This window comes from Hippopotamus amphibius, chromosome 9, assembly GCF_030028045.1.
Source record: "Hippopotamus amphibius kiboko isolate mHipAmp2 chromosome 9, mHipAmp2.hap2, whole genome shotgun sequence".
Taxonomy (NCBI): Eukaryota; Metazoa; Chordata; class Mammalia; order Artiodactyla; family Hippopotamidae; genus Hippopotamus; species Hippopotamus amphibius.
The window spans coordinates 89,642,908-89,667,604 of NC_080194.1; the positions used below are offsets into that span (position 1 = coordinate 89,642,908).

The 24,697-nt window shown below is 42.7% G+C and overlaps 1 long non-coding RNA gene and 1 pseudogene across 1 annotated transcript; one reads left to right on the top strand and one right to left on the bottom strand.

The window, feature by feature from the left end:
- Positions 1–12,104: 12,104 nt before the first annotated feature.
- LOC130860964 (small integral membrane protein 15-like) lies at positions 12,105–12,608 on the top strand (annotated as a pseudogene).
- An 8,361-nt stretch (positions 12,609–20,969) lies between these two features.
- LOC130829006 (uncharacterized) lies at positions 20,970–24,199 on the bottom strand. Its single transcript, XR_009047445.1, has 3 exons — positions 24,125–24,199; positions 23,165–23,312; positions 20,970–21,096 (listed from the first exon to the last, which is right to left on the bottom strand). It is a non-coding gene; the product is annotated as an uncharacterized LOC130829006 (long non-coding RNA).
- Between the last annotated feature and the right edge of the window lie 498 nt (positions 24,200–24,697).

Consider the following 24,697-nt stretch of genomic DNA (forward strand, 5'->3'; position numbering starts at 1 on the left):
GAACGTTCTGGAGCCCGGGCGCCTGTCACCCTCAGATGCTCACGGGGCGGCAAACTCAGGTCCCCGATTCGCCGGTCGCGGGGGGAACCCGAGGGCAGACATAAAGCCCATTCCAACGCTGGGCATGAAATAAGCCTGGGGTGAGAGGAGGGGGGCGGGAGCAGCCATCAAAGCAGAGAGAGCGAGGCGGGGCAGGCCCGGGAGCTGGCTTCCCACCGCCGCCACCCCTCCCACGTGCGCCGCCGCGCCGCCCCGCCTCGCCACACGGGGGCGCCCGCCCCTCCGTGCGTCCTCGTCTCTCCGCCTCTTCCGCTTGCACCCTCCCTCTTTCAACTTCAGGGATGGGGACGCTCTTACTTGCGCAGCACTTTTCCAGCTTTGGGGAACACCTCTCACTCCAGTTGACTCGTTTGCCCTGCGTTGTAAACTGAGGAGGTATGAGGATGCCACTGAGAGCTGTCTAGTGGCGCGTTTGTTCAATAAGCACCTGCTGTGTGCTAAGGTCTGAGGATACAAGGGCGGGGCGGGTCTTTCCAGGACTGGGGTCTTATTCTTGAGAGCAGTGAGGAGCCCCTGGAAGGATTTAGGTAGGGCAAGTACGCGAAGAAGGGAGGCGATGGCAAGTTCAAATTTGTTTCGGATAGACCCCCTCCCGGCTGCCGCATGGAGAATGCACTGAAGTGAGCCAGAGGCATTGTGGAGAGAGCTCCAGGAGGCTCCTGAGAAGCCCAGGGTGGCGATGGGGGCAGGGTCACACACATGCAAAATCCAGTGAAGGGCGTGTTGCGGGATTCAGCCCTTGGTCTAGCCCCGCACACAAGATCCGGAGTAGAGCTGTCTGCAGGGTGAGACGAGGGAAGGGTATGGAGACATTTCAAACTAGGGAGAACAGGGGAGGCTCCCCATCAGTCAGCTGTGGTAAGACTTGGATGTTGAAGTTGACTGTTAGCCACAAGACTTTGGGCCAGTCACATCATTTCTTGGCACCTCAGTTTCCTACTGTGTAAAATGGGGTAATGAAGTTCTGGCTTCTAGTAATGGAAGAACAGCTTTGTGGGACTTACCCATCCGCCTACCCCCCAAGCTGTCACCAGCAACAGGTAACAATTATAAACTCTAGGGAAGTATTTAAAAAATTATTTGAAGGCATTGGAGAGTGACTACAAGCAGGCAGAAACTGAAAGGGTATCTACCCTTGGAAACGCTAAACTGCAAGCAGTGAGATTTGTGGGTTTGCAGCCATTTTGTGATGGCATACTCTGATACCCACGTGGATTTAGTGGTAGAATCTGCAGACTCACTAGTCTGAGTAAGGGCAGAGCAACCAGAAAACTGCGGGGGGCCTGAAAGGGAGGGAACTGCAGCAGGGTTGAATCCCCAAATCTGCATATAAAGTCTGTTCAAATTCTCTGTTGATTTTAAGTTATTAAGCTAAACTATCAAGCATTAAGGAGAGTCCAGGCAGCCTGGCAAAAAAGCATTGGCTAGAAGCTGAAGGAACTGAGCAAAGATTTCAGATGTTACTCACCATAGGGGAGACAGAATTTGGAGTTTTGGTCCAGCCAAGTAAACTGACAGCTTGAGTAAAGTTTACCCTTCAAAGAGATATAACACAACCCAGAGTCTCTATAACGTATCATTCATAATGTCTAGTATCTAACCAGAACGCAGTAGATGTGCAAAGAAACAGGAAAACATGATCTATTTTCAGTTAAAAAAAAGCAGAGACCCCCATCCTGAGAAGGTCCAGATGTTGCAATTAGTAGATAATGATTTTAAAGCAGCTGTTACAACACATTTGAGAATTTAAATGATACGAATTAACAGATGGAATCTTAGCAGAAAAAGATACTATAATAAAAGAACCAAATGGAAATTCTAGAACTGAAAGTTACAGAAAAAGAAATAAAACATTTACTGGATGGGCTTATAGCAGATTGGAGAAGGCAGGAAACAGAGTTGGTGAACTTGTACGTAGACCAATATAAGTTATCCTTTTTGAAGGACAAAGAGAAAAATGTTAAAGAAAAATGAAGAGCACCTCAGAGTCCCATGGGATAACATCAAGCAATGGAACATGAATGTGTCTGGAGCCCAGGAAGGAAAGGAGAGAGAAGAAATGGGTAAGAAAAGTAGTAAAAGATATAATACCTCAAAACCTCACAAATTTAGTGAAAGACATCAATTTAGAGATCTAAGAAGCCCAGTGAACCCCAAACAAGGTAAACATATAGAAAACCGCACCTAGGCACACATGATCAAACTGCTAAGATGCAAAGGTAAAGAGAAAGCTTCCAGAGAGGAATGATGATAGAATGATGGCCAACTTCTCATAAATGATGGAGGCCAGGACACTGTTGAGCAGCATCTTCAAAATGCTAAAAGAAAAAGGGGGAAAAAAATCCCTGCTCACTCAGAATTAAAAAAAATTTTTTTTGGTCTTTTTTTTTCCCCAAAATTCTATATTCAGCAAAATTATCTTCAAAAATGAAGACAAAATAAATTTTAAGAAAAATGCAGTGAATTCATTAACTATCACAGTTAACACTATAAAAAGTGTTCAAGGAAGTTTTTCAGACTGAAGGGAAATGATACCAGTGGTAACGCAGATTTATAGGAAAAATAAAAATCATCAGAAGTGATAAATATGTGGGTAAATATAAAAGACTAAACCTATTTTGTCTTTTCTTCAATTCTTTCTTAAAAGCTATGACTATTTAAAGCAAGAATTACAACACTGTAGTGAGGGATCTGTTGCATATGTAGATTAGTATGTGTGACACACGCAGTGCAAACTATAATGGTTAGTGTAAATGGAACTATCTTGTTGCAAGAGTCTTATATTTTATGTGAAGCAGTTAACATTAACTCTAAGTAGATTGTGGTAAATCAAAGATGTACGTTATAAGACCTGGAACAACTCCTACAAATGCGAAGACATATAGCTAAAAAGCTAGTAGAGGAATCACAATAAAATATTTTAGAATATTGTATTTATTCCAAAGAAATCAGGAAACGAAGAATAAATGAACAAGGAAACAGATGAAATAAATATAAAACAAACAGGAAGTGACAGACGTAAACCCAAATTTATCAATAATTACATCAAATGTAGTTTTATGAATTATTGGTAAAATTGATGAATTAAACGTTTTAATTAAAAGGTATAGATTGCCTGGAGAAAGAAGCAGAACCCAGATATGTATTGACTCTAAGAGGTGCACTTTGAATGCAAAGAGACAAAGCGAAAGTAAAAGGATGGAAAAATAGATACCATTTTATATGTCAGTTTGATTAGTGCCCAGTTATTTAATTAAACACTGATCAAGGTGTTGCTATGAAGGTATTTTGTAGATAATGATTAGCATCTACAGTGAGCTGACTATCCTCTGTAATGTGGGTGGGCTTCGTCCAATCAGTTGAAAGGCCTTAAGAGCAAAATTAAGGTTTCCTAAAGAAAGAAGAAATTCTGCCTGTGATCTACAGCTTCAGCATCTGCCTGAAAGTTTCCAGCCTTCCAGCCTGCCCTACCCTACAGATTTGCAGACTTACCAAGCCCCACAATCACATCAAGCAATTGCTTGAAATAAATCTCTCTCTCTCCATCTCTCTTTTTCTTCTTACACATAAGAAAACATGTATAGATAAAGAAATATTATTATAGGTATAGATATCCAGTAGGTTCTATTTCTATTAGATCTCTAATGTGGCATTTAAACACAACTCATAGGAAAGCTGGAGTGACTATATTAATCTCAGACAAAATAAACTTCAAGCCAAAGATTATTACTGTAAATAAAAGGAATATATGTATTTTTAATTAATTTATTTACTTACTGGCTGCTTTGGGTCTTTGTTGCTACATACAGGCTTTCTCTAGTTGCAGCGAGCGGGAGCTACGCTTCATTGTGGTGCACCGGCTTCTCTTGTTTCGGAGTACAGGCTCTAGGCACGCGGGCTTCAGTAGTTGCAGCACATAGACTCAGTAGTTGTGGCACATGGGCTTAGTTGCTCCATGGCACATGTGGGATCTTCCCAGCCCAGGTATTGAACCCATGTCCCCTGCATTGGCAGGCAGATTCTTAACCACTGCGCCACTTAAAAATCCCGAAAGGAATATTTTTTTAAACAAATTTCCTTTTAAAAAATTATTTATTTATTTATTTATTATTTATTTATTTATTTATTTATTTATTTATTTATTTAACTTATTGGCTGCACTGGGTCTTCACTGCTGCATGTGGGCTTTCTGTAGTTGCAGAGGGCGGGGGCTACTCTTCATTGCGGTGTGCTGACTTCTTATTGTAGTGGCTTCTCTTGTTGCAGAGCATGGGCTCTAGGTGCTCGGGCTTCAGTAGTTGCAGCTCATGGGCTCAGTAGTTGTGGCCCACAGGCTTAGTTGCTCTGCGGCATGTGGGATCTTCCTAGACCAGGGCTCGAACCCATGTCCCCTGCATTGGCAGATGGATTCCTAACCACCACACCATCAGGGAAGCCCTGGGACTATTTCATAATGATAAAAGGGTGAATAAATTAAGGAAGTATAATAATTGTAAATCTGTATTAAAATATAATAATACAGAAAGTAATTATTTATAATCTGTACTAAATCTAGTAACAGAGTTTCAAAATACATGAAGCAAACACTGACAGAAGAAAAGAGAAAAATAGATTCACAATCATAGTTGCAAATTTTATCACCCTTCTCTCAGAACAACTGGACAAAAAGTCAGTTGGAATATAGACGATCTGAAAGACAAATAGATGCCCTTGGTTGAATTGACATGTATAGAATACTACCCATAATAATTCCTGAATACACATTTCCCCACCAAGTGCCCATGGAACATTCACTAAGATGGATCATATGCTAGATAAAATGGCATCTCAATAAATTCCATAAGATTGAAGTAAGATTGAGGATGTTTTCTGACCAAAATGGGATTAATTTAAAAATCAATAAGATATTTAGAAAAATTCCAAATATTTGAAAATCAAATAATAAAGCTTTAAATAACTTTTGGGTCAAAGAAAAAACTAAAAGGGAAATTTTAAAGTATTTTGAACTAAATATAATGAAAATACAACATAAAAATTTGTAGGATGCAGTATTTAGATGAATCTTTACAGTTTTAAATGCTTCTATTAGCTAAGAATAATGGCTTAAAATCAATCATCTAAATTTCTACCTTCAAAAACTGGAAAGAGAGGAGAAAATTAAACTGAAAACAAGTAGAAGAAAGGAAATAATAAAGGCCAGAATCAATAAAATAGAAAATAGATGATAGAGAAAAACAGTGAAACCAAAAGTTTTTTTCTGGAGAAATTAATAACGTTGATAAACCTCTGTCAAGACTGACTAACAAAAAGGGAGAAAATATCAAGCACCAGTATCTAGAATTATAGAGGAGTATTCCCACAGATCCTACAGGACATCAAAAGGATAATAAGGGACTATTATATGAACAATTTTATGCCAATAAATTTGATCACCTAGAAGAAATAGACAAATTCTTTGAAAAAAACCCAACATATCAAAACAGACAGAAAAGAAATGGAAAATAAAAAGTCCTATACCTATCTAGTACATTGAATTTGTTATATAAAACCTCTACAAAGGAAATTCCAAGCCCAAGTAGTTTCACTGGTGAGTTCATCAAATATTTAAGGAAAAAATTGTACCAATAGTCTTTCAGAAAATGTAGTAAGTAGGAACACTTCTCAGTTCTTTTCATGGATCCAACTAACCCTGAGCCCAAATTTGACAAGGAAAAGAAAATTATAGAACAATAGCTCTCATAAACATATATACAAAAAACTTTAACAAAATATTCACAAATTGAATCCAACAATATACAAAAAGGGTCATATATCTGACTATATGAGGTTTATCCATTTCATACTTGTAAATCAATTATTATAATCCACCTTATTTATAGAATAAAGGAGAAAATTCATATGATTATCTAAAAAAATGCATAAAAAGCATTTAACAAAATTCTACTCATTCATGATTAAAAACTCTCAGAAAGCTAAGAAAATAAGAGACTTTCCCAGGCTGATAAAGGGTACTATATGAAACCTAGGGCTAAAATCACTTTTATTGGTGAAAGACTGAACACTTTCCCTGTAAGATCAAGATGTCTACTTTTATTACTTCTATTTAACATTGTACTAAAGATCATAGTCACTGCAACAAGGCGAGAAAAAGAAATAAAAGACACGAATATTGGGAAGGAAGAAGTAAAACAATATGTTTTCACAGATGACATGATAGTTTATGTGGATAAAAACATCACTAGAACTAATGAATGAATTTAGCAAGATTGCTAGATACAAGGTCAATATAGACACATAAACTATTTCTACATACAAGCAGCAAACACTCTGAAAAATTCCACTTAAAATAGACTATAAATAACAAAATACTTAGGAAAACCTTTAACAAAAAATATGTAAGAACTGTGCACTGAAAATTACAAAATATTGCTGAATGAAATTTATTTTTTAATTTTTAATTTTTTTAAAATTTATTTTATTTATTTATTTATTTATTTATTGGTTGCGTTGGGTCTTCGTTGCTGCACACGGCTTTCTCTAGTTGCTGCAAGCGGGGGCTACTCTTCCTTGTGGTGCGCAGGCTCCTCATTGTAGTGGCTTCTCTTGTGGAGCATGGGCCCTAGGCTCGTGGGCTTCAATAGTTGTGGCACATGGGCTCAACAGTTGTGGCTTACAGGCTCTAGCGCACAGGCTCAATAGTTGTGGTGCACGGGCTTAGCTGCTCCGCGGCATGCGGAATCTTCCCAGAGCAGGGCTCGAACCCATGTCCCCTGCATTGGCAGGCAGATTCTTTACCACTGCACCACCTAGGAAGTCCAATTTTTAATTTTTTAATTTTTTATTTAATTTTTTTTATTGGTTGCATTGGGTCTTTGTTGTGGTGCGTGGGCTTCTCATTGCGGTGGCTTCTTTTGTTGTGAAGCATGGGTTCTAGGCACTTGGGCTTCAATAGTTGTGGCTCACGGACTCTAGAGTGCAGGCTCAGTAGTTGTGATGCATGGGCTTAGTTGCTCTGCGGTATGTGGGATCTTCCTGGACCGGGGATTGAACCCACGTCCCCTGCATTAGCAGGCGGATTCATAACCACTGTGCCACCAGGGAAGCCCTGAATGAAATTTAAAAAGACCTAAATAAATGGAGAGCTATATAACATTTATTAATTGAAAGACTCAACCTTGATAAGATGTAACTGTTGCCAAATTAATCTGTAGATTTAATTCCACTCAATCTTAGAAGGGTTTGCTAATAGCATTTTGTAGGCTATTCTGAAATTTATATGGAACTTCAAAGGACTAAAATAATCCTAAAATAGAAAAACAAAGCTGAAGAGTTTATACCAGATTACTTTAAGACTTACTATAAAGCTGCAGCAATCAAGACAAATTGATCAATGAAACACAACAGAGATTGTAGAAATAGACGTGCAGTCACACAGTTAATTGATTTTGAACAGAAGTGTCAAAGCAATTCTATGGAGAAAAGAAAATCTTTCAACAAATAGTCCTGGAACAATTGGACATCTTTATCCAGAAAAAAATAAGCCTTGACACCTAGACTTTATACCATATATCAAAAAATTAGAGTTGGATCATAGGCCTAAATGTAGCAGCTAACACTATAAAGTATTTTGTTTCTGTTTTTTTAACTAATTAATTAATTAATTGGCTGCATTGGGCCTTTGTTGCTGCAGGAAGGCTTTCTCTAGTTGTGGCAAGCGGGGGCTACTCTTTGTCACAGTGTGTGGGCTTCTCATTGCAGTGGCTTCTCATTGCAGTAACTTCTCTTATTGTGGAGCATGCAGGCTTGAGTAGTTGTGGCACACGGGCTCAGTAGTTGTGGTGCATGGGCTTAGTTGCTCCGCAGCATGTGGAGTCTTCCCGGACCAGGGATCGAACCTGTGTCCCCTGCTTTGGCAGGCAGATTCTTAACCACTGTGCCACAGGGAAGTCCCTATAAAGTACTTTGTTAAAGCAAGCATAGGAGAGAATATTTTTGAGACCCAAAAGTAGGCAAGGAGGTCTTGAACAAGACCCAAAGTCAATAACCAAAAAAAGAAAAAAACAATAAATTAGACTTCATTAAAATTTTTTTTTATAAATTTATTTATTTAATGGCTGTGTTGGGTCTTTGTTGCTGTGCTCGGGCTTTCTTTTAGTTGCGGTGAGTGGGGGCTACTCTTCGGTGTGGTGCACGGGCTTCTCATTGCCGTGGCTTCTCTTGTTGCGGAGCACGGACTCTAGGCGCGTGGGCTTCAGTAGTTGCAGCACATGGGCTCAATAGTTGTGGCTCACGGGCTTAGTTGCTCCGCAGCATGTGGGATCTTCCTGGAGCAGGGATCGAACCCGTGTACCCTGCATTGGCAGGCGGATTCTTAACCACTGCGCCACCTAGGAAGCCCCAGACTTCATTAAAATTTTAAAAAAAACTTTGCTAATCAATAAACACCTCTGCTTTCATCATGGTGGAGTAACAGGGACCTGTAACCTTAAATAACTAGAAAATTGGAAGAAATATATGAGACAATGTTTTTCGGATATTAGATAAAGTCAGCACAGGGCTGTGATTATTGAGAGAAGGGAAACAAATGAAGTGAGCCTTACAAATACCTTACTTTATTGCCTGGAGGCAGTTTCCAGGTCACAGAACAGGGAGGGAGAAGCCAGGTAGAGCTTGGTGGTCTTACTGAATTGAGGAGAAAGTGACTGGAGGTCAGGGAAGCCCAGGAACAGAGCTTGCAGGGCAAGGTACCAAGGAGGAGGGAGCTACACAGAAGGAGACAGAGCTCTGGAGATCTTCAGAAGTATCTCTTGAGTCTTTGACTGGCTCTTGACCTACAATGTGTGAGAGGAAATGACCCAAAGCTAGGAAAAGGATCACCAGAAGGGAGTGGGCGAAACAATTTCTAGAGCCCACATAGAACTTAGAAATTGTATTCCCACCAGCCAGAGTTGAAGAACGTTATAATACATTGGACATTGGGTAGAATGCTCAGAAGGGTATTGTCTTAGGAGTGGAGCTAAGTTAATTATAGTCTAAAGGCTGCTGGGCCCACTTTAAAGAAGTTTAACACAAGTCTTGAAAGGCTCCAGTTGATTAAATCACTTAACTGTGTATCGGAATAAAGTCCAACACTACTTAAAGGAATACAACAAAATTCAGCACCCAACACATAAAATTTGCAATGCCCAGCATTTAATAAAAATTTCCAAGCATGAAATGAATTAGGAAAAATATGACCCATAATCATGAGATAAATCAACCAATAGAAAAAGATAAAATAAAATTAACAAACAAGAGTGTTAAAAGAGCTATTACAAATATGCTTCATAGATTCAAGACGTAGAGGAAAACAAACATAATGTGAGAAAAATGGATAACATAAGAAACCCAAATGGAATTCAAGGTTGTTTTAATATCAAAAGTCAATCTATGCTGTATCATATGTAGTAGATAGAATATCCATGTCTTAATCCCAGAACCTACGAATTTGCTGCTTTATGCAGCAATAAGAAATTTTGCAGATGTGATTACTTTAAGAATTTTGAGATGGTATGGGATTCTTTCTTAGAGCCTCCAGAAGGAAGATAGCCGTGCCGACATCTTGACTTTAGCCATGGGACCCATTTTGAACTTCAGATCTCCAGATAGGTAAAATAATAAATTTGTGTTGTTTTTGAGCCACTAAGTTAGTTACAGCACCAGTAGGAAACTAAGTAGAAGACTAATACACCATTTAAACAGTCTTAAAACAAAAAACATACAATCATGTCAACTGATGCAAAGGAAATTTTTGACAAAATTCAACATAGACCCATGATAAAATCTTAGCAAACTAGGAATAGAGGGAATTTACACAACCGGTAAAAAGGATGTCTTCAAAAAAAACCTACAGCTAACATCATAGTGGTGAAAGACTGAATGTTTTCCCTCCCAGATCAGAAACAAGGTAACAAAAGCTGTTAAAAACTGTTCTCCCTCCTCCAGTTTTATTGAGATACAATTGGCACATAGATTGTATTAGTTTAAGGTGAACGACATAATGATTCAATATATGTATATATTGCAAAATGATCACCACAATAAATTTAGTTAGCATCATCACCTCACATAGTTACATTTTTTTCTTGTGATGAGAATTTTAAGACCTCCTCTCTCAGTAACTTTCAAATATACAATATATTATTAACTATAGTCACTATGTTGTGCATTACATCTGCAGAACTTACTAATACTATAATTGGACATCTTGACCGCCTGAACCCATTTCCCCCATAAGCATCACCCTTTTATAACTATTTCTGTTCAACAGTGTACTGAGGTTTCTAGGCAACGCAATAATTCAAGAAAAAGAATTAAAAGGCATTCCTGGGGACTTCGTAGGTGGTGCAGTGGTTAAGAATCCGCCTGCCAGTGCAGGGGGACACGGGTTCAATCCCTGGGCTGGGAAGATCCCACATGCCGCAGAGCAACTAAGCCCTTGTGCCACAACTATTGGGCCTGTGCTCTAGAGCTTGTAAGCCACAACTACTGAGCCCACGTGCCGCAACTACTGAAGCCCACGTGCCTAGAGCCTGTGCTCTGCAAAAGAGAAGCCACCACAATGAGGAGCCCCTGCTCACTGCAACTAGAGAAAGCCCATGTGCAGCAATGAAGACCCAATACAGCCGATAAAAAATAATAAATAAATTTGTAAAAAATAAATAAATGAATAAAGGCATGCTGTTTTGAAGGGAAGATTCACAGTTGTCTTTGTTTATAGTCAACATGATTGTCTATCTAGAACATCTTAAGGAATCTACAGAAAAGCTAAGGGACTAGAACGAATAAGTAAGTTTAGCAAGGTTTCAAGATACAAGTTCAATATACAAAAATGAATTGTATTTCTATATACTATAAACTAACAACTGGAAATTTAAATTAAAAATAACATTTATAATAGCATAAGAACATGAAGCATTTCGGTACAAATTATTAAAATTTATACAGTACACTGAAAACTGCAAAATATTGCTGGGAGAAATTAAAGAATTTCTAAATAAATGGAGAGATAGACCATGTTCATGAACCAGAACACTTGATATTGTTAAGATCTCATTTCTCCCCAAATTAATCTGTAGACCTAATGTGTTCCCAGTCAAAATCCCAGCAGGTCTTTTGAGATTTGACAAGTTGATTCTAAAATTCATGTGGAGTCAAAAAGGACTATAATACCTAAAAGAGTTTTTATGAAAAACACAGAACAAGGTTGGAGGAATTACTGTCTGATTTCAAGGCTTACAATACAGTTACGGTAATTAAGACAGTTCATGATGGGGTAGAATAGAGATTTGGATCAGTGGAACAGAATAGAACGTCTAGAAATACTTACACATATACAGTTAACCGACTTTTCAAAAAGGTGCCAAGGTAATTCACTGGGGAAGTGGCAGTCTTTTCAACAAATGGTGCTGGAATAATTGGATGTTTAAATACAAGAAAAAACAATGACCCTTGTCTCACACCGTAAACAACTTGAAATGGTGGGTCAAAGACCTAAAATCTTTGTGATGTTGGGTTAGCCAAGATTCCTTAGAAAGATCACAGAAAGCACAGCCTCTAATGAGGAAAAAGAAATCAGTATATAGTATTGGACTTCATCAAAATGAAAGCCTTTTGCATTTAAAAAAAAGGCATAATTAAAAAAGTGAAAAGGCAAGCCACAATGGGGTAGAAAATATTACAAATCACATACCTAATAAAGGACTTGGATCCAGAATGTACACGAAAAACTTCCCACTCAACAGAAAGACAAATAACCTGATTAAAAGGTGAGCAAAAGATTTGGAGAAACATTTCACCATTATAGGTGAACACATTGCAAATAAGCATGTGAAAAGAAGCTCCACATCATTAGTCACCAGATAAACACAAATTAAAATTACACTAAGATACTACTACACAACCAGCGGGATGGCTAAGACTTCAGGAGACTGATTTTACCACGTGTTGGCAGGGTGAGGAGCAGCTGAAAGTCGTGTGAGTTGGTGGGAATGAGAAATGGCATGGCTGCGCTGAAAAAGAGTTTGGCTGCTTCCAGCCTGGAGTATATAGAATTTAAGCCTTCTCTCAGAAGTCTATGGTAGAGCTAAAGAAGAAGACAGCCAACCAAGGGTCATCTGAAGTTGTGATTGGCTAATAATCCCAGGACAAATTTAGAGATCACTACTCAAGCATAAGGCCTCTACAAAGATGTATGATATAAGTGCTTGGGCTGAGTATGTTGTGGAATGGGCTGCACAGGACTCATATGGCTTCCTTACGACAGTTATTTTGGCCCTAACTCCATTGTTTCTAGCTAGTGCTGTACTGTCTTGGAATTTGGCCAAGATGATTGAGGCCAGGGAAAAGGAGCAAAAGAAGAAACAAAAAGTCAAGAAAATATTGCAAAAGCTAAATGACTAAAACAGGATCGAAGGAGTGAACAAGCCCTGCAACCAGAGGAAGGTTGTTTGGAGAATTATGCATCTTTGGAAGGACCCATTAAGATTTCTTTTTGGATCTTAATTTAGTGAACGAAGTCTGAGCATATGGAAGAATGCTGTTAGTTCTCACCTGTACTGTGGCAACCTTTAGGCTTCTGTGCAGAAGTCTGTTGACAGTTACTGTAAATTGGCATTTATTATGCTACAAATTCTTTATAACTGACTTAGTCATCTGCCTTTTTGCAGCTTATGTACTAAAATGAAAACATCTTGTGGAGAAAAATGGCTTTAGATTATGAACTCTATTCAAGTAATGGCTTAAAATGGGGTCCTTTTCTGGACAAAGGAGATTAAGAATGTAAAAATCAGAATTGTCCTGAGGTGAAAAGTGTGCTTCGGCCTAAAAGAGATATAGTGTATTAATTACATCTTTTATCATTATTACTTATTTCTTGGAATAGAATTATTCCTGGCTTCCTCAAAGCAAAATAATATTATTCAATGAGTACTTCTATTTTCTGTATTTTTCTCATTTTAGCTTTTGAGATGCTGGTAATTACCAGAGATTCTGCATTTTTTAAAGTCTAATTTGATAAAGAATTCTCTTATTATTATCTTGACTATGTAGAATACCACTTACTGGATATAACAATTTTTGTACTTATGAACACTGCCATTTTCTTAGAGGTGACTTGAGTTAGAGTAACACTATGATTTAAAGCTTGGAGTAAAAATGCCAAACCTTGTAGTACCTTGGAACCAGTTTATTCTCACTTGTGCTAAGTAGAAATGTGAAGTAGTTAAAATGTCTTATCAAATAATTTGCTGATTATATAGGTACCACTTTTGTTTTTTCTTCCGTTCTTTCTTTTAATTCTTTTGGTAGTGATGTCCTTTACTTTTTTGATCCAAGAGGTTCATGGTGAAAATTAAAATTTCAAATTTCTTTTAAGGAACTTTTAAAGAGTAAAAGAAAGTCTTAACATTTGGAAAAATTTTGTTTGGCATAGTATCAATTGGGTGAAAAAGGTGTAAATTATGTCAAAATGAGAATGTGTTATAATTAGAAATAAGAGCTAAAGAAGATTTCCTTCAGTTAAGTAGTATAACTGGAACTTTTTACTCTTTAACATGGCTTTTATAAATGCATGGTTAATAATTTTATTTGTTGTCAATAATTAATAGCTTATTAATGTTTTCCTCACCTCTGATAATGAATCTTGGGTTACAAAAAAATTTTCCAAAAGCTTTAACTTAAAAATGAAATTAGATATTGAAATAAATTTGATACTTTTTTAGAAAGGGAGAAAAAAAGAAAAAAAAAGAAAAACAGTTTGATAGTTACTCATAAAGTTAAACATCTTCATATTACGTGAGCCAGCAAACTCACTCCCGAGTATTTTCCCAGGGGAGATAAAAGTAAACACACAAAGACATTTATGTAAATACTCGAAGCAACTTTATCTATAACAGCTGCAAACTGAAACACCCAAATGTCCAGCAAGTGATAAATGGATAAATTGTAGAATGTCCATACAATGGAATACTATTCATCAATAAAAAGGAATTATTTATATAGGCAACAACGTTAATGAATCTCAAAAAGATTGCACTAAATGAAAGAAGGGAGGCAGAAGAGATTACATACTGAGAGACTCAATTTACAGAAATTCTGAAACAGGCGAAACCATGGTGGCAGAAAGCAGATCAGCGATTCCCAGAGCCTAGGGGATTCACTATGAAGGAGCACGAGGGAACTTTTCAGAATGATGGAAATATTCTAGATCATGCTTCTCATGCTGGTTATATGACTGTACACATTTGTCAAAACTCTTTGAATTGTACACTTAAAAGGGGTGAACCTTATCTAAATTATGCCTTGATAAATCTAATAAAAGGACACCATTAAGAAAATTAATAGGCAGGCCATGGGTTTGGAGAAAATATTCAGAAAACATGTATCTGACAAAGGACTGACTACCAGAATAAATAAAGAATTCCTAGGATTCAGTAATGAAAAGACAAGCAAGTCCATTAAAAATGGGCAAGAGGCTTGAACAGATGCTTCACATGAGATGTATGGATGCCAGTAGCACATGAAACATTGCCTGACATCATTAGAGTAATGCAGATTACAAGCAGTACAGACCAGCCAGCATGGCTAAATTTTAAAAGCCTGACAACCACCAAATGTTGACGAGACCATAGAGCAACTGGAACACACACATGCTGCTGGTGGGAAAGCAAACCAGTGCAACCACTCTGGGAAAATGTTTGACAGGTTCTCATAAAGTTAAACATACACCTATACGCTTACTCTTTGACTCAGTAATTCTGCTCTTAGGTATTTATCCAAGAGAAATGAAAACATATGCCCACAAAAACAAATGTTCATGAAAGCTTTATGTACCATAGTCACATTCTGGAAACAGCCCAAATGCTCATCAACAGAGACTTGCTAGACAAATTCTGGTACATTCCTACACTGGAGTACTACTCAGCAAAGGAAGAGGGACTAATTACTGATGTATGCATCAAGATACATGAGTCTCAAAAGTAATATGCCGAGAAAAAGGAGCAAGGCATTCGGAAGTACACATTGTACGATTCCACTTAGGTGAAGTCCTAGATTAGGCAAAACTCTCATTAGCTACAAATTAGATCCATTTGTAGTGGAGGTGGGTGGTGGGATTGACTGGGAATCAACATGGAGAATTTGCCTATGAGATGGTAATATACCATATTATGACAGGGATGGGGGTGACTTGGGTATAAACATTTATCAACATTATACAGCTATATGGGTACATTTTAACATATGTAAATTTTCGTAAAAAATAGTCATGTAAAAAATAATAAAAGTTGAGTAGGTGAAAATATAGTGAGAGAAGAATGGCACAGTGAGATAATTGTCACAGTGGGGCAATGGGTGCACAGGGATTTAAATTACACCATTATGTTTACTCTGTGTATTTTTGAAGTTTTCCGTAATAAAAAGTGAAATAAAATAAAAGGAGAGAACAGGATAATGATACCTCCTGGAGCCGTTGTGCGTTCGTATGAGACAATGTTGGGGAAAGGGTTTTGGAGGCTGGGAAGTGTGTTTTGACACAAGCTTTCTTCACTGGATCTGCCTTCCTCTCCCTCTCATTTACTCACTCTAGTTCTTGCTCTCTACTACACTCTTTTTAAAAATTATTTATTTATTTAATAATTTATTTTATTTTATTTTATTTTTTTGGCTGTGTTGGGTCTTCTTTGCAGTGTGCAGGCTTCTCATTGTGGTGGCTTCTTTTGTTGTGGAGCATGGGCAGTAGAGGCGTGGGCTTCAGTAGTTGCAGCATGAGGGCTCAGTAGTTGTGTCTTGAGGGCTCTAGAGCACAGGCTCAGTAGTTATGGCACATGGGCTTAGTTGCTCCACGGCATGTGGGATCTTCCCAAACCAGGGTTCCAACCCATGTCCCCTGCATTGGCAGGCAGGTTCTTAACCACTGCGCCACCAGGAAAGTCCCTGAAGTCTTTTTTTCTCTTTAAATCTTTTAAAAGACATTTTCTTCACTTTATTGAGGAAGGTGTTTCTGTTTTTCATTTTTGTTGTTCTGTTTTTTTGGCTGTGATGTGCAGCATGCAGGATCTTAGTTCCCCAACCGGAGATCGAACCCGCGCCCCCTGCAGTAGAAGCCTGGAGTCTTAACCACTGGGCCACCTGGGAAGTCCCTCTGCTGCACTCTTGCTCTGCTTTGTCCTTCCTGCAGCTCTGCTCTCTTTTCTCTTTCCCACCTGCCTGGCTCCCTCCCTTCCCCTGCCTGCCCCGTCACCCTTTGTCCACCTATGCCTCCACATCTGGGGCTCTGGTGGCTGCAGTCTGAGTGAGGGCGGTGTCTTGACGGTGTGGCTGCACAGCAAGCAACCTGCTTTGGGGAGGTCGGGGAAGGCGCTGCTTCTTGCTTTCTCCTCTTGCTCCCTGCAGCTCAGACACCCTTTGTCGCCCCGCCCCAGCCCCTTGGGAGGAGGCAGGCTGCTCTGGTTACATGGCTGCCTGAGAGCCAGTACTCTAACTGGATGGGCAGGCTGCCTTTGCCCTGACACGTCTCCTCTACTTGGCTTCCCTGAAAACTGTCAGATTTGAGGGAGATTTGAGCCAGGTTCCCGAGCCCTAAACCTGGAGATGCCCTGCCCTACCCTGACCTCCATGGGGCTGTCAGCATCTTAGCCCTTCAACCCTGATGTGTTCTTGCCAAGACCCAGCTGAGAGCCTGGCGTACTCAGTTCTGGAAACTGTGGGCTTTGGGGCAGGACACACAAGATGCCTACAGTCTGCTCTTTCTTTTGTTCTGTTTTAATCATCCATTAACTCAACAGAGGTTTATCAGGTACCCACTGCATGCTGGGCACCGAGTGAGGCGCTGAGTTAACCTGGTGGTGGGAGGAACAGAGGGTTACAATGCAGTGAGATGGGGTAGTCCCCAGGGAATCAGGAGGAGCAGGGGATGGAAGGGGAGAAGGGAAGGGAGGGGTCACTCGGCCTGGACTGGGATGTCAAGAAACAGTTCTTGGAGGAAATGCCAACTAAGCTAAGACCCAAAGTGGGTGGATTGGCAAAGAAACAGCATGTGAAACAGCCCCAGGGTGAGTGCTCCTTGGCAGGGCCTTCTGGGAGCTGCAGAAAGCTCAGTCTGGTTAGACTTTGGGTGTGAGGGGTGGGTCTGGCCAGGAGATGAGGCCTGGAGACCCCACAGCTTCCCTGCCAGAGCTGCTGGACCAGCTTCCCCCTGCGCCCCTCCCCCGGGCCCCTCCCCGGCAGTGGTGCTTCTGCCCGGACCAGGAGGACTCCAGGGTGGCTGGAGCCAGGCCTCCCCTGAGGGAGCACAGGGCGAGGCTGTGCAGCGCAGGACTCGAGTGGGATAGTGTGCAGCGGGGGCCTGGGTACCCCTCGGCTTGCGCCCCCTCCTCTTCCGCGGTCCTTCCCCCTCGAGCCCTCAGGCTGGGCAGTGACTCAGGCAGAGCTGGCCTTGCCTCCTTCCTCGTGACTCACACCTTCTGCCTCTGTGGGGGGTCAGGCAGCCGCCTCTGCGCCCTTTGCCTTTCAGGGAATGCTCTGGCTTCTGTTCTGTTTCTGGTTCAGGGTGTGGCTCTGATTCTGAGCTCAGCTGTACCCACGTACCCAGGAGCCAGGCCTTGCCAGGGCCAGGAGAGCAGATTCTGACCTCAGAGCCTCCTCCTGGGGAGGGGCCTCCCCCATCCCTTGAGCCAGGATGGGGACAGTGGTGGCCATGGGGTGGTGAGACAGGCTGAGGATGAACTTCCAAGAAGTGGAGGCTGGAAAAACATGAAAGATACAGAAGGAATGTTTAGACACATGGCAAAGGTAGTTGTTAGACTGTAAGATCAGTTAGCATGCTTGGCTCAGAAGAAAAAAATGTAGCAATATAGTGTAAGGGATTAGAAGGAGAGCTCTGGAGTCAGATTAGGTAGAGTTCAAAGCCCAGTTCTGTTACTTATTAACCTTGTGATTTTGGGGTTACTTAATGTCTCTGTATCTCAATTTCCCCCTCTGTAACATGGGGAGAGTGAAAGTACCCACCTCGTAAGATTATGGGATGGCTGAGTCAGATAATTCATGTTATCTAAACACTATTCAAGTTTAGCATAGTGCCTGCTACATGGTAAAGGCTTAATAAATAATAATAATAATAATAATGCTGTTTATTGACATTGCCTCCAATCCCTCTGATGGACAGGGGAGTGACCCTTGCCTGCCACCTGCTGGGGACTTCACAGGCGTTTACTCCCCGCCCCCTCCCGCCACCCCCGCAACGCACCGTGGCATGAGAGAGCCACAGAATGGGGGTTCTGCTGGGATGTATGGCTTCCCTGATTAACAGTTGAGTGATTGAGGGTAAGCTGCGCAACTTCTTGGTCTTCATTTCCTTATCAGTGAGATGGGGATAACGCTATCTCACTGGTGAGTAGTAACGTTTGTATGGCATGGCATGGATGGATGGCACACAGCTGAGTTCCAGCTCTGCTGTGTGACCTTGGGCAAGTTGCTTTACCTCTTTGGGCCTCTGTTTCTGGGTACTATGTACCAGGGAGAGTTGTGAAATTGGGGATAATCTATGTAATGTGCCTTCAATAAAAAATAGTTGCTAGTATTGTTATCCTGATGATGAAGATGGGGCAGAAGTTCAGGGGCTGGGAGGGAACTGGTTGGTTCTACGTGTTCCTTGGGAGGAGAAGCTACTTATCGCAGGCTCAGGATGAGATGTGCATCTTGTTTTCCTTCATGTCTTCCTGAGATGTGAGCACTGCCTGAACCTGGGCAGATTCATATTCAAGCTGTACGGAGGGGATGAGGAAGGAAGGTGCCCTCAGAGGTCTCAGGAGTAAACCCAGAGCAGAAGCTTTTGTCTGTGACCGACCCCCCCTCATCCCCTCCAGGCCTCCCTGGCTGACAGTCCACGCAGGACAGCCGAATGCTGCTAGACTAGCCCCACCACATCTGTCTGTCTGCTCCCATTTTTTGTTTTTTTGTTTTTTGTTTTCCTTTCCTCCTATCTTTCAGTTCTGGGGAAATTAGTTTCCAGAATTCAAACAGCAGGGAGGAAAGCCAGAGGTCATCCAACCCATTTCCTACCACAAGGCAGGTCTGCAGCAGTCCCACCCCCTATACCCCATCCCCTCAACCCTGAGCCCCCCAAGTCCTCTAAAGGAGATGGTATCTCGGGCGAGGTAGACATCCTGCGGTCTGACTTCAGTCCCTCTAGCTGGGCTGTTAGCCTGTGCCCTCTTGTTTGGCCCTCTAGAGAGGTGCAGAGAAGCTGGCCAGCCTACATCCAAATAACCCTCCCGAGGTTAAGAAGGATGTTATTAAGGCATCCCTTCTCCAGGCTAAATAATCCCAGTGCCTTTAACCCTTTCCTCTCAGGTCCTGTTTTCCAAGTCTTTAATTATTTTCACCGCCTTCACTGTATTTTAGGATGTCACCCTATAATCATAGAATTTCAGAGCTGGAAGGTATCTAGGAGAGGCGTGGAGGACAGCCAGACGCAGAGGGTTCAGGCCTCGCCCCACCCAGCTGCCAGTATGCGGAGGAAGCCCAGTAGGTGCCCCTTCACGATGCCCTTCCCCATCCCTCCTCCAGCAGAGGAGAGCCCTGCTCATTTTTCCTTAAAGCAAAAAATGATTGAGACATTCTGATGAGCTGTGCGCTGTCTAGGCATTTTCAACATTGTCACTTCCTTAATCCCTCCACGGTCCTGCCAGGGAGCCTCATTTTGTAGGCAAGGAAACTGGCTCTGAGAGATTAAGTAATTTGCCCAAATTCACATGCAAAGAAAGTCCCAGGGCTCCTCGGCCCAAACTCCCCATTCCTGCTGCTCTCACCCAAATCCCAGTGGTGCCCACAGAGAGTCAATTCCCACAGGCCTTTATGCAAGCATCTCTCTCATGGAGAATCTGTTAAGCTCCAGGGAGGCCAGAGCTGGGCTGTGGCACGAATCAGTCAGGATTCTCTCTCTCTCTGTGTATATAGATATAGACATAGATAGATATAGATATATAGAGAGATATCTTTATCTCTATATATTTATATAAAGAATTCATTTATATATCTTTATTTGTATATCAAGAGATTTATTTCAAGGAATTGGCTCACGCAATTGTGAGGGCTGATAACCCCAGAATCCAGAGTACAGGCTGGCAGGTTGGAGACTCAGGCAGGAGTTGATGGCACAGCTTTTGAGGCAGAATTTCTTCTCCAGGAAACCTCAGTGTTTACTGTTAAAGCCTTTCCACTGATTCGATGAGGCCCAACCACATTAAAGGGAGTAATCTACTTCACTTAAAGTCAGCTGACTATAAGGTAACCACATCTACAAAAATACCTTCTCAGCAACACCTGGATTAGTGTTTGATTAAATAACTGGGTATTATAACTTAGGCACGTTGACACAGAAAGCTACCCATCACACCCTCCTTTATGGGTGTTGATGGGGAAAAGTTGCCTTGATCCAATGGGCATTTTCCCCAGAGTCCCAGGCAAGTGCTGGGAAGGTGCCATGGAGGTCTATGGACCTCCCCATGATGAAGGTGCTTGGTCCCAGGTCAGGGTTATCCCACCAGATCCCCACCAGACTGCTTTCCCCGGGGGAGGCCCTGCCTTCTTCTGCTTGAGAGCTGCATTTAAGACCCAGTGACTTTTCAGGGGGCAGAGGGCTTACAAGGAGCAAAGGGCGATCTCGGTGTAGGAGCAAGAGGACGTTGCCTGAATCTGAGGGACCCAGTAGGCCAAGATCCCTTGAGGGTCTTATTTCTCTGGGGTGAGGACCATGGCTCACGGGAGATGTGCTACAAATATCTGTTCCTTTCCCTCCATTGGCCTCCTGGTAGGTGCCTAAAACATTCTAGGCAGGTAGAAATCAGACCTGTTTTTAAAGTTGTTCATAGAAGAAAATTTATTGATAGCAGAAACAGTATTTCCCAATCTAGAGAGTTCTTCTTCTCCTCCTCCTCCTCCTCTTCTCCCTCTTCTTCGTCAAAAGGTATAACCTCTTAGTTTTAAAATAAATAAGTCCTGGAGATGTAAGGTACAGCACAATGACAATAGTTAATAATACTGTATTGTATATTTGAAAGTTGTTAAGAGAGTAGGTCTTAAAAGTTCTCATCACAAGAAAAAAAAATTAGGGAGTTCTCAGTATAAAATCAAAACCCCTCCAGTTTTAGGACAAACTCTGTAGGACTAGGATGGCAGGAATGAGTAAATTAGACTTCAGAAATTTTATTGTTACCGTAAAGTTTGAAGCACCACTGCCTTCCGGCTGCTGTCTACAACTAGAGGCACACCGAGGGACAGAGACACCAGCAATGCAAAAGACCCATGCAAGCGCTGAGACTGGACCAGAACCCTCACCTCAGGGACGCAATTGCCCCTTATCTTGTCTTTTGCAGGGCTCAAGGCTCAGATAGACTCAAAAAAGATATTCCTGCAGCAAATAGCCCTAAAGCTTGAAATTGAGTGGCTGAGGGAGGTTGTGAAATCTTTTTTGTTGCAGATCTTTTAGACAATGTTTCTAGACATAGTTTTACTCAGAGGCAGGGGATGGACCCGCTGGCCCCTCCCTCTCAACCCTGGGATTCCAGGGGAGCGGGAGGAGTTTTCTCCTTTTAAGGGGTTTCTTCTTTCATCTGAAGGTGATTGGTGAGAGAATCGGGTGTTGCCAGGCCACAGTGGTGGGTGGGTGAAGCTGCTCCAGCCGCTGAATCAAGGGAGGCTTCCAGGATGGGAATGGCTTGGAGATGCCTCATGAAAGAAGCCTGGGAGGAGGAGGCTTGGGGTTGGCTGATAGGCGGGCGTGGGAGGAAGGGACTCGGTGGGGCCTGGCAGGGTTTGCCCCAGCTTCATAGGAATCCTTCTCTGGAAGCCACATCTGCCAGCTCTTCCTACCTCCTAAACCTTGCAAGGGATGGGATAGGGGCTGGCGGTCAGTCGCATTCCACCGTCATTTGGTACAGGGAGAAATGTTGCAGCAGGAAGGCTTTAAGCTAGACCAGAGGGAGCACTGGATAAGATGGGAGATGAGTGACTGAGGGGCTGTGCAACTAGATGTGGGATTGAAGAGCAGCCAGACCCCAGCAGACAGTGTGGAGTGTAGTTTTTTTTTTCGGGGGGAGCACAATGGCAGAACAGGGGTGAGGGGCTTGGGGGAGCTCTGGGAGCAGTCACTCTCCCGTGGATGGTTCTCAGTGCCCACCCCAAACCTCAGTCCTCCAGTGGGTAGAGATCCTTGCCTCTTTAGTTCAGCCCTAGGGCTGGTGGACATGGAGTCAGGATGTCCCTGGAAAGACAGTTATTCCTTTGGCTTCTGCCCCTTTTCAGCCCTCGGAGTCTGGAGAGTCCCAGGAGACCCTACCTAGAGTCCACCGTGCATTTGGAGGGAGCAGCCTGCCCTGCCCCTCCAAGGGAAGGAAGGGCCTGGGGCCCCTGTCTGGGAGGACCAAAACGCCAGTAAACCAGCAGCGACTGAGACGTCAACCGAATACATATCTGCGGAGTTAAATCAAACGCTGCCTCTGCCTGGCCAGGGAGGATGCTGCTGTGCATGGGAAGTGAGCCATGCTCAGCTGGTTGGAGGCACCAGCCTCTCGCAGCACGGCCTGGGCTCTCCCTTCCCTGGGCAGCCCAAGTCTCTCACATGAACTTCTCTCATTCATGGTCATGCCAGATTCAAATGATTGACTCACTGGTTTGTTTTCCCACTGGACAGTGAGCTCCCCAGCCACGAGATCTGAGACTCATTCATGCCTGTGTAATCAGTCTCTTGTTTAGAGCCTGGCACATGGTAGGAGGCTGGAGAAATATCAGTGTGAATAAGTGAGTAATTAACACCATCGGGTGGTCTGAGCTAAATACCTCTGAGTAGGACAGACGGTGATGTTACAGGGGTTCAGAGAAAGGAGCCATCACTGTTGGCCTGGGTCAAAGGGAAAGCCTCGTGGAAGAGATGAAGTAGCCTTGTCTTCCATTGTCTTAAAATCACTTGAACCCACTTTCCTCCCTCAGGACAATTGAGAGTTGAATTCTCCAGCATCCTTTTTTCTATCCTCCTTTCTGCATAAATTTGTCTATTCCAGTTACCCACCGATCCCCCATGGTGTGCTGGAGAGGCTCACAGTGGCCTGGGGGAGCGGACCGTGTTCATCTCTTCCCAGCATACTTCATGTTGGTAGCTTGAAATTGGCCAGTGTTGGAGAAATTGGCAAACACTACAAACCAGTGCTTTTTTTACCCTGGAAGAGATAGTTGCTAAACATTTATCAACACATTTGCCTATGTACTACCTGTCCATCTACTACTTGTCCATCTCCTTCCTTCCTTTCTATTCCTTTCTTTTCCCTCTCTCCTTCCCACTAATCTTCCTTCCTTCCCTTTTCCCTTCTTTTCTTTCCCAATTATTTTATCCAGTTCCCCACCTACCTACTCAACCATCCATCCACCATCCATCCATCTCATCCATTGCATCCATCCATCCCATCCCATCCCATCCCATCCATCTATCCCATCTGTCCATCCATCCATCCATCCATCCCATTCCATCCATCCATCCCATCCCATCCCAACCCATCCCATCCCATCCCATCCCATCCATCTATCCCATCTGTCCATCCATCCATCCATCCATCCCATCCATCCATCCATCCATCCATCCATCCATCCATCCATAAATCCTTTCTCAGCATCTTCTCTGTGTTTGCCTATTCCCAAGGCTCAGAATCTTTCCCAGGCTTCTGGAAGATAGGTACACAAACTGTAAGGACTAGCAGAGGTCTTCCAGTGCAACACCCCAGGGTCAGCCGGCACTGATGTTGGGTTCATAACCAGAACCCTTTGGTTTTCCCCTTCTGCTGCTCCTTGCCCTCTCTGCTCTTTGCTCCTCATAGCCTGTTCTCACAGGGTCGAGGAGACACTGGCAGGGGAAGGAGAGGCATGTCCCCAGCTCTTGTTCCCCCCACACCTGGGGCAAGAGCCCAGTGGAATTGGGCCTGACTTCGAGAAAGAGTTTCCCACCCCAGAAGTCTCCACGGGCTCTGAGACAACTTACCAGTGAGTTCAAACAAGATGGGGCCTGAGAACAGAGACATGAGGTGCGAGGGAATCCCCAAGATGAAGCAGCACTCTCCACCCCCAACACCAGCCACACCTCCTCTTAAAACTCTGGCTGCTTTGTGAACCAAGCTTGTCTCCGCTCTCATTCCCAGGGGCTGTTATTGCAAAGGATTAGCTGTTCAGCCAGGCGAGCCACAGGGGCGGGGGCTCCTGAAGCCTCACCTGGATTCTAGGGGAAGGAAGGGAGACCCACTCCCCTACACGCAGCCCAGAACCTGCTGCCCCAGCCACACCCACCTCCTGCTCTGCTCCATCCAGCCCAGCCTGGGAGAGGCACAGCTCTTCACTTTGTGGAGGTGTTGGCTTCCCAGGACCATGACAGTGGATCACAGCCCAGAAGGGACCAAGTGGCATGTCCTGGCAGGAGCGGAAGGTCCCCAGTGTTCCTGCAGGGGATCAGAGTGGGGGAAGTGGCTAGAGTTTTTTTTCTCACTTGTTTCCCCCGAGGTGTGGGTTTATATGACAGTTGTACTCAAATGGCTCACTTCTGAGAGTTTCTGAGTCCACA